The sequence below is a fragment of the Rhinolophus sinicus genome, chromosome 3 (genome assembly GCF_057876585.1).
Source record: "Rhinolophus sinicus isolate RSI-liver-muscle chromosome 3, RSI-T2T, whole genome shotgun sequence".
NCBI lineage: Eukaryota > Metazoa > Chordata > Mammalia > Chiroptera > Rhinolophidae > Rhinolophus > Rhinolophus sinicus.
Genome location: NC_142503.1, coordinates 150,716,703 through 150,727,249, shown reverse-complemented (window position 1 = coordinate 150,727,249; position 10,547 = coordinate 150,716,703).

The following is a 10,547-nucleotide window of genomic DNA, read 5'->3' as shown; positions in this document are numbered from 1 at the left end:
TTTCTTCATGAGGTTCCTATATGTGTTATGCATTTCTCCATCTTACAGTATTATCTGTTTGAATTTTTATCCTCAACAAACTGAGCAATTCAAAGGAAAGGACCAAGGCTTGTTCTATTTTCACATTTCCTTTGGTCTCTTCAGATACCAAATATTTAACATGGTGCTTTACACAAGGTTCCCACTCTTTAAATGTGTGTTGAATGGCTGAACAAAACTTTCAGGAAACCTTCAGAAAATTATCATTTCAAGGACCAGGTGGCTTTCTTGACCTTCTATAGCAAATATTTTTTCCACCTCTATCATTGTCTGAAATATTTTACTTTTTAATATTTATTTTTTGTTTTTCAATTACAGTCGACATTCAGTATTATATTAATTTCAGGTATACAGCATGGTTGCTAGACTAGTTGCTAGACTATTTATATAACTTACAAAGTGATTCCTCAATAAGTCTTATACCCACCTGACACCACGTATATTTATTAAAATATTATTGACTATATTCCCTAAGCTGTTCTTTATATCCCTGTGAATATTTTGTAACTGCCATTTGTACTTCTTAACCCCTTCACCTTATTCACCCAGTCTCCCAACCCCTCTCCCATCTGGCAACCATCAGTTTGTTCTCTGTATCTATGAGTTTGCTTCTGTCTTGTTCATTTATTTTGTTTTTTAGATTCCACATGTAAGTAAAATCCTATGGTATTTGTCTTTCTCTGTCTGACTTATTTCACTTAGCACAATACCTTCTAGGTTTATCCATGTTGTCACAAACAGTAAAACTACATTCTTTTTTATAGCTGAGTAATATTCCATTGTATATATGTACAACTTCTTTAACCATTCATCTTTTGATTGGAGCATTTAATCCATTTACCTTTAAAGGAAATATTGATAGGTATGTAGTTATTGCCATTTTATTAATTGTTTTTGTAGTTCTTCTCTGTTCTTTTCTTATCTTCTTGTCTTCTTGTTTGTTGATGACATTCTGTAGTATTGTGTTCGGATTGCTTTCTCTTTATTTCTTGTATATCCTTGTAGATTTTTGGTTCGTGGTTACCACGTATTTCATATATACCAAGCTATGTTTATAGCAGTGTATTTTAAGCTCAAAGTCACTTAAGTTCAATCACATTCTATAATCACTACCATTTTTACTCCCTCCACATTTATGTTTTTGTCTTTATTTTTTACTTCTTTTGTGTGTGTATCCCTTACTTTCCTATTGTAATGACACATGATCTTCCTATTCTTTTTGCCTTTTAACCTTTGTACTGTCTTTAGTGTTGGTTGATCCACTGTTTTTATTATGTGTTTGCTTTTGTCAGTGAGAATTTTTTTCTTAATGATATTTTCTTATTCACATTTTGGATTCTTTTTCTTCTTCTTAAAGAAGTCCCTTTAATATTTCTTGTAATACTGGTTTGGTGGTAATGAACTCCTTCAGCTTTTTCGTGTCTGAGAAACTCTTTATAGCTCCTTCAATTCTAAATGACAGCCTTGCTGGATAGAGTAATCTTGGTTGTAAGTCCTTGCTTTTCATTACTTTGAATATTTTGAGCCAATCCCTTCTGGCTTGTGAAGTTTCTGTTGAGAAATCAGCTGACAGTCTTATAAGAACTCCCTTGTAGGTAACAAACTACTTTTCTCTTGCTGCTTTTAAGATTCTCTCTTTGTCTTTAACCTTTGGCATTTTAATTATGATGTGTCTTGGTGTGGACCTCTTTGCTTTCATCTTGTTGGGACTCTCTGCGCTTCCTGGGCTTGTATGTCTATTTCCTTCTCCAGGTTAGGAAAGTTTATAGTCATTATTTCTTCAAATAGGTTCTCAATCCCTTGCTCGCTCTCTCTCTTCTCCTTCTGGTATCCCTATGATACAAATGTTGTTATGCTTGATGTTTTCCCAGAGATCTCTTAAAGTATCCTCATTTTTAAAAATTATTTTTCCTTTTTGCTGTTCTAATTGGGTATTTTCTGCTCCTTTATCTTACAAATTGCTGATTTGATCCTCTGCTTCATCTAATCTGCTGTTGATTCCATCTAATATATTCATTTCAGTTATTGTTTTCTTCATTTCTGACTGTTTCCTATCTCTTTGATGAAGTTCTCACTGAGATTATTGAGCATCCTTTTAACCAATTTTGAACTTTGCATCTTCTAGATTGCTTATCTCCATTTTGTTTAGTTCTTTTTCTGGAATTTTGCCTTGTTCTTTCATTTGGGACATGTTTCTTTGTCTCCTCATTACTGGCTCCTTGCCTGTGTTTCTTTCTATGTCTTAGGCAGATCTGCTACATCTCCCAGACTTGGAAGAGTGGACTTATATAGTAGATGTTCTATGGGGCCCAGTGGCATAGTCCCCCTGTTCACCTGAGCTGGGTGCCCAGGGTGTCCCTTGTGTGGGTTGTGAGTACTCGCCTGTTGTAGTTGAGTCTTGATTGCTGTTGGCATGTCAGTGGGTGAGATTGACCCTCCTGCTGACTAGCTGTGAAGACTGACCATGACTACAGTGGACAAGCTGTTGTGGGAGGCTGACTCCATGGAGTGGGATTCACTTTAGCTGGGCTCTGGTGCCTGTCAAATATGTCACTTGTGGTGGTAATTTGGTGGTGCTCTGGTGTGGTCTGAAGCTGGCCACCAGGTGTATTTGTTCTGGAACATCTTGGGAGGGTCTCTGGTGCAGGCTAAGTTCAACTGCTGTCTGTGTCTTGTCTGGGGCCACGTGGTAGGAGCTACAAAATGATCTGCAATTAGTAGCTGCCTGTGCTAAGCTTGTAGGCACTTGGGAGTGGTTATGCTATGAATTGAGGCTGGAGGCCACTAATGCCAAGCTTGGGGCTGCTTAGCAAGAGGCACACTGAGGCCAGTTGCTGCTTGTTTGGGGTTTGTAAACTTTTGAGAGATTGTTAGGAAAGTCTGCAGCATAAGCCAAGACAGGTCGTTTGTGAGGAAGAGTCATGAAAGAGGGTTGGGACAGGGGTATAAATTGGGTGGGGTGGATTCTCAGAGAATCAACAGGGTGGGGCAAGGGCTGTGTTAACTAGGTTAATGGAGACTCAGATATGGTGCCTGCCTGTACCTGCAGACTGCATTCCAGAGATAGATGCCCTTCCAGCCCTCACCCCAAATCCAGACAATTCAGTTCCTCCCTGTATGTCTCTGGTACTTTTTGAGTTGCTGTCCCTTCACTGTAGCTTAAGGCAAGTGTTTGTGAGCAAGTGAGTCTGTGCTCAGGCCCTTTAAGAGGACACCTGGATCTGCAGCAGCCCTCCCTCTCACCTGGACTGCGTCCCTGCTGATTTTTACAGCGAGCAGTGTGGGGACTCCTCTTCTCAGCACTGGTGCTCTGGGCTGGAAAGCCCAGTGGCAGGCTGGGACCCCTCGCTTCTCAGTGAGAACCTCTGCAGCTGAGACATCTCTCCCAATTCTCAACTGACTGGGTCTCTGCCCCTCCTACCAGTCTGGACATGGCTTCTTCTTTATATCTTTAGTTATAGGAGTTCTGTTCAGCTGGCCTTCAGATGGTTCTCAAGAGTGGTTGTTCTATAATTTTGTTGTAATTTTGATGTGGTCACGGGAGGAGGAAAGCATAGAATTTATCTACTCTGCCATCTTGACCAGGTGTCTGAAATACTTCTAGTATTTACTTTTTAAAGTCTTACATATATGAACAAGAGAGATGGACACACACACATGGAGAGACAGAAAGACAGAGAGAGAGAGAGAGAGAGAGAGAGAGAGAGAGAGAGAGAGAGAGAGAGACATGGGGGTAGGGGGAAGCTGGATAGCACAAATGCCTAGTCAAGGACAAGCATTGCCTCAGTCAAAGTACAGATGATGACAAGCCATGTCTATGTACTTCAGGAAGAAAAGGTTTAGCACAAGGACACACTGAGGGGATGAAGGGGTGAAGATACTAACAAGAGGCAAAAGAAAGCAAAAAGGGAAGGCTGTAAACACCCAAAACAAGTTCTGCTGTGCTAACAATTTTGCTCTCAGACAAATCTTGTTTAATCTTCAACAGTCTCTGGACAAATATAAGCTGGGGGCAAAAGTACCTCTTGTTCTGCTTGATCCTGGTTCCTCAGCAGAATGTAGCCCAGGATTTTCCTCCCTCTTCTGCCCTCCCCCTGCATTCTCCAGACCCTGCCAACAAAGAGTCACTGCTGTTGTGGCCCCACAGGGCTGACACGAGTGAGAGAAACCACTCCCTGCCAGGATCACACACTCCTATGAGCCTCAAAGTGAACCTTAGATTGGACTCTCTGGTAAAATTATCAGGAGGTCTGCAGTCTGATTCACAGCTCTAAATCTTTATCCCACAGTTTTGAGATTAGCTTTATAACATAGATAAAGAGTTGGAAATGTTTTCCTTTTGTAGTAAATAATAATAATAATAATAATAATAATAATACAGATCTTCTAATATAAAATTTGGCATGTTCTCGCACAACTCGTATTAGCATGAATATTTTCTATTAAGGGAAGAAGGGAACATTTTCTGTGACTCAACAGTAAGAGAATAGTCAATAATAGATTTGGGTTTTCTGACCTGATCCAGTGGCTTTTCCATATTGAAATATGGTAAGCAAACAAAAAATTAGTAAGAGAGAGGAAAAATCCCAACAACTTTGACTCAACCTGTTAATAATAAATGAAAACCACTTAAAAATGAAGAGCCTATTAACATATTGAGTTCAAATTCAAACAATGTTTCTGGAAATACTTGTGCTTTTCAGAGAAACCTTTAAAAACATGCAGGAGGATTACCACAAGACAGTAAACAGAAGTAAGCAGTACAAACTGATCAAGTGTGTCTGAAAAGTCACAAGGAATCAGGATACAAACATCAAGCTCTTGAGTCCATAGAGAAAAGCAGCTTCTTATATCTGAGCCCACCCTTCACATTTGTGGGGTCCAGATAAAGAGGATAAATGGAAACCTAAACATCATACATTTAAATATTTTATAATTTTAAACTAAACATACAAATTCTTAAATATCATGTTCTATTCTGCTTTAACAAATAGAACTTCATGATGTCAAAAATTTTAAATATCTAAAGCTATACTTTTTATTTGACTGAAAGCAAAACATTAAGACTACTGAATTTCATTATTTTGTGTATATCTTTGTGTTCTCTTGATGGGCCAGCAATGTTTGAGTAAGTAATAAAATAAAGATGTGCATTATTCATAAATTATATATTTATTCCACAGAACTCAGTTTTTGCCTTTTTTTCATCAAAATCACTATATTGTTCTAACCAAGATTTTCATATAATTTGATGATATTCACAATAATAATTTAAAGGTTATTTTAAAAAGGAATTGTGTTTGAAATATACAAATTTGAGCATATTTCTTCAGAAATATGCATTAAATAAAAATAGAAACATTGAAGTATTTCTCATAGATATTTTCAAAAAAGTTACATTTTCTAAAATATTTAACATTTTCTATTAAAATCAAAAGGCAAAATAGAAATTAAATTAATGTATATTAAATTTGTTATTATACTTATTCAGTTTTTAAAAATATAATTACATCCTTCAAAATATTTTTATAAAAATATAACTATTAGCAATTCTATAGTTTAATGTTCATCTATTTGCCAAGATAAAGAATAAATATCACACTTAATGCATATTATGTCTAGACCTATATATCTAAAAATATAAGAGTATTCTAAATTGTTTAATTGCAAAATATTCCTCAGTTAATACATTAGAACTGTTACAAAACATATCATGTTAATTTGTGACTATCTCAAAAACCATCAACTGGAACACAGAGAATCAAGAAAATGGATACTTGGCACTGTTGGGAAACAATATTTCTGCTTGTGAAGAATCTATTGTTTTTCCCTTGAGAGGAAGGATTTGATACGTTAATTCATTTGTCTTTGCTCTCACCTCCATGCTTGCATTGCTCATATCTCCCTTGCACTCTAATAATGACAGCTGCTTAACACACTAATCTTCCAGCATTCAAATGTTGTCTTGTGTTTTCAGGACACAGGACAAGAGATGAGGAAGAGCATTCTCTTGGGGACTGAACAGTGTTAATCGTGACAGCAGTAAGAGTCAGATCTTTAATGATCCTTAATGATTAAATTTGCTTTAGGTGTATTTGTAACTGCAAGGCCCTCTACATCCCTTATTCAGGTACTGCGTACATGTTCTTTTTCCAGTCTCGCTGTGCACTCCAGGTGCCTTATTTTTCTCTCTTTTCCTGTTCTTCTTTTACTGAGAGCAGCATGGGGAAGGTTTACTCACATTAGCATTTTTAAAAATTTATTTAACATACTGATAGGGTAAACCACTGTTGAAACACATGAAATCTTGTGGGTCTAGGTATATTTGTTATCAGTTATGAAGATTTTCCTTGTGAGAATCAAATTATGAATTCCTTGAGGTTTGACCAGACCTCCGAGTTTTCTTTTCCATACCCCCAGGGAGTCTAGCCAATGCTAGGCCCATAAGAAGCCATCTGTATTAAACATATGAATATTGTAGTAATTCATTTTTTGGAATGTTTGATAAATGTGCATTTGATACACTAGCAAGGATATTGGGACTTCACACTTAAATAACTGAAAATAAGAAAAGTAGTCTTTTAGTAATCGAAGTGTCAGCTAGAATGTAAGGAGTATAAAATGAAAAAAAAAAAGACTTTTGATGCCCTAACAGAGTAGTACGTACATGTCTTGAAATACTCTTACCGTCACACTGCAGACATAGGTCCAAAGTCACTTGTTTAACTTTTGCTTTGATGTGGAAGATATCACATGCTCTGGAAGCGATTTTTGATTATTTTCCTCACAGTCCTGTCACCTCTAAAAATAGTTTTTCAAGCAAATTCTACCTCTCATCCACCTTTCCTGAAACTTGTGGCTTTTTCATAACTACTGAAAATATCGATTTCTTTATAGCCAGAGAACTAAAAAGCCAGAATTTTAATAACTGAAAATATTGTGGAAATTCATTTTAGATTTCTGAATTATCTAGAATCCAAATATAACTGACTACTGGAACCTCTAGTTTCCAAAATAATGTCTGGACATGTCTTTCAATCTATAAAATCGCATGAGTTTGGAATCATCTAAAGTATATCGTAGTAAGTTAAAGGTTTTGTTTACTTTGTGATATAATTTTTCTCATTGAGTTTGTTTTCTTAAGCATTTTTGTAAGAAAAACTCAGGTTAGAAAAGCTTAATAATTTTAAATTACAAAATCTACATCTGTGCAATTTTTATACTGAAAAGTGTCTTCAGATCTGTATTTCTTTTGCAATTCTGATTCCCATATTTCTTTATTACCTCTGAAAAACATATTATCTTTCAAATCCTTAAGAGCATTATAATATGCAGAAATGTTAAAACTCAAAGTTCAGCCATTTTAGTCATATAACAGACTCTTTTCTTTTTTCATCGTAGAAAAGTTTGAGTCCTTCCAACAGTCAGGCAGATGTTGCCTAAGTGCTGTCTCTATATTCATTAGCCCATAATGAATCTATTAATTGAATATGTAAGTTTGGCTAATTAGATGTAAGACATTTCTTCAGATTTAAAGGGTAATAATAAAAAATTTAAACTGCAACACCAGATCAAGCATTTAAGAGTTGATAAATGTGAACTGGAAAGTGCACAATTCCAATATAAATTAGTTAATTGTCTCTGTTAATTTAGGTGAAATACATTAGTAGAAAGGTCAATCCATTTGAGGCTTGATGTGTTTTTCAAATAGTAAATTAAAAATAGCAAATCAAAGAGCACTACGGATTGGGAAGCATGGAATCCACTTTTCTAATCCAGAGGTTGCAGAGTGGACTCAAGTAACCCCACAGAGTTAACCTGCTGTGGGGTAACCAGTTGTTTCTCAAGCCAGGCTATGTCTTATAGACATCAGCAAGCTTTGTTAAAAATATTAATGCCTTGGGCCCCACCTTAGACTAACTGAAATCTCTAGAGGTGAGACCAGGCACCTATATTGTTAAAAGCTCCCTAAATGATTATAATTGGAAACTGGGTTCAAAACCATTGAACTATTCCATGAATGTCTGATCCTCTCACTAAGCAGGAATAAAGTGGCAACATCAATCTATAACAGGTATGTAAGCATTAGAAACATAACCTAGTGTCCTAGTTAATGCTCTCTTTTCTTCCTAAGTGGGGAAAAAATAAGCTTCCGTTGATCTCTCCTCTATTTTCTCTTCTGGCTAGGTCTATACCAAAGGATCTTCTTTAAAATATTTGTATTAAAAATATAGCTAGCGTACAATATTATATTAGTTTCAGGGGTACACCATAGTTATTCAACATTTACATACCTAAAGAAGTGCTCACCATGATAAGTCCAGCAACCATCTGACACTGCACCACACTATCACAATATTGTTGACTATATTCCCTGTGCTCTACATTACATCCCCATGACTTAGTTGTTTTGTACCTGGAAATTTGGACCTCTTATTCCCTTTCACCTTCCCCCCCTCCTTTTTAATTTTTCAATTACAGTCAACATTCAATATAATTTTATATTAATTTCAGGTGTACGGCATAGTGGTTAGACATTTATATAATTTAAAAAGTGATCCCTGACTAGTCTAGTACCCACCTAGCATTACAGTTATTACCATACTATTGACTATATTCCCTATGCTCTACTTTAAATCCCCATGAGTATTTTCTAACTACCACTCGGTATTTCTTAATCTCTTCACCTTTTTCACTCTGTCCCCAACCCCCTCCCATCTATCACCCCAATAAATCTAGTGCCATCTGCACCATACATAGTTATTACAATACTATTGGTTATATTCCTTATGCTATACTCTACATCCCCATAATTACTTTGTAACCACTAATTTGTACTTTAATCCCTTCACCCTTTTTTCACCCACACTTCCCTTTCCCCTCCCGTCTCCATCTGGCAACCATCAAAATATTCTCTGGATCTATGAGTTTGTTTCTGCTTTGTTTATTTTGTTCTTTAGATTCCACATATAAGCAAAATCACATTGCATCTGTCTTTCTCTGTCTGACACTCCACTCAGCATAATACCCTCCAGGTCCATTAGTGCTACTGCAGATGGCAAGAACCCATTCCCTTCCGTGGCGGAGCAATATTCCGTTGTATATATGTACCACCTCCTCTTCATTCATTCTTCCATCGATAGACACCCAGGCTGCCTCCACATCTTGGCCGTTGTAAACAATGCTGCAATGAACATATGGATGCACATGTCCCCTTGAAATAGCATTTTGGGTTTCTTCATATAAATACCCTGAAGTGGGATTACTGGGTCCTTCTTTGTCTTTTATTATAACCTTTGTTTTCAAGTCTCCTTTGTCTGGTATAAGTATTGCTACCCCAGCTTTTTTTGTTTGTTTGTTTCCATTTTTATGAAATAACTTTTTCCATCCCTTTACTTTCTGTCTGTGTTTGTCTTCCAATCTGAAGTGGGTCTCTTATAGGCAGCATCTCTAAGGGTTTTGTTTTCTTATCCATTCAGATCTCCTATGTCTTTCGATTGGACTATTTAATCCACTTACATTGAAAGTAATTGTTGTAGATAAGTAGTTATTTCCATTTTATTATTCACAATTTTGCTTTTTTTTTTTTTTTCATCTAAAGAAGCTCCTCCAACATTCTTTGTAATACTGATTTGGTGGCGATGAACTCCTTTAGCTTTTTCTTGTCTGAGAACCATTTTACCTGTCTTTCTATTTTAAATGATAGCCTTGCTGGGTAGAGTACGCATCATTGTAGGTCCTCGCTTTTCATGAATATTTTGTGCCAATCCCTTCTTGCCTGCAAAGTTTCTGTTGAGAAATCAGTTGACAATCTTATGAAGGCTCCCTTATAAGTTACTACTAGTTGCCTTTCTCTTGTGTCTTGGTGTGGGCCTGTTTGCATTCATCTCGTTCGGGACTCTGTGCTTCCTGGACTTGTATGTCTATTTCCTTCACCAGGTTAGGAAAGTCTTCAGTTATTATTTCTTCAAATAGATTCTCAATCCCTTGCTTTCTCTCCTCTCCTTCTGATATCCTTATGATACAAATGTTGTTATGCTTGATGTTGTCCCAGAGGTCTCTTAAACTATCCTCATTTTTTTGGATTCTTTTTTCTTTTTGCTGTTCTGATTGGTGGTTTTCTGCTACCTTGTCTTCCAAATCACTGATTCGATCCTCTGCTTTATCTAGTCTGCTGGTGATTCCTTCTAGTGCATTCTTGATTTCAGTGATTGTATTCTTCTCTACTGACTAGTTCTTTTTTATGCTTTCTATGTCCTTTTTTATGCTTATTGTCTCTTTGTTGAAGTTCTCACTAAGTTCCTTGAGCATCCTTGTAACCATTGTTTTGAACTATCTCTGGTAGGTTGCTTGCCTCCATTTTGTTTAGTTCTTTTTCTGGAGTTTTCTCCTGTTCTTTCACTTAGGACACATTTCTTTGTTTCCTCATTTTGGCTGCCTCCCTGTGTTTGTTTCTAGGTATTAGGTAGATCTTCTATGTCTCCCAGTTTAGGCCAGGTATCCTTATG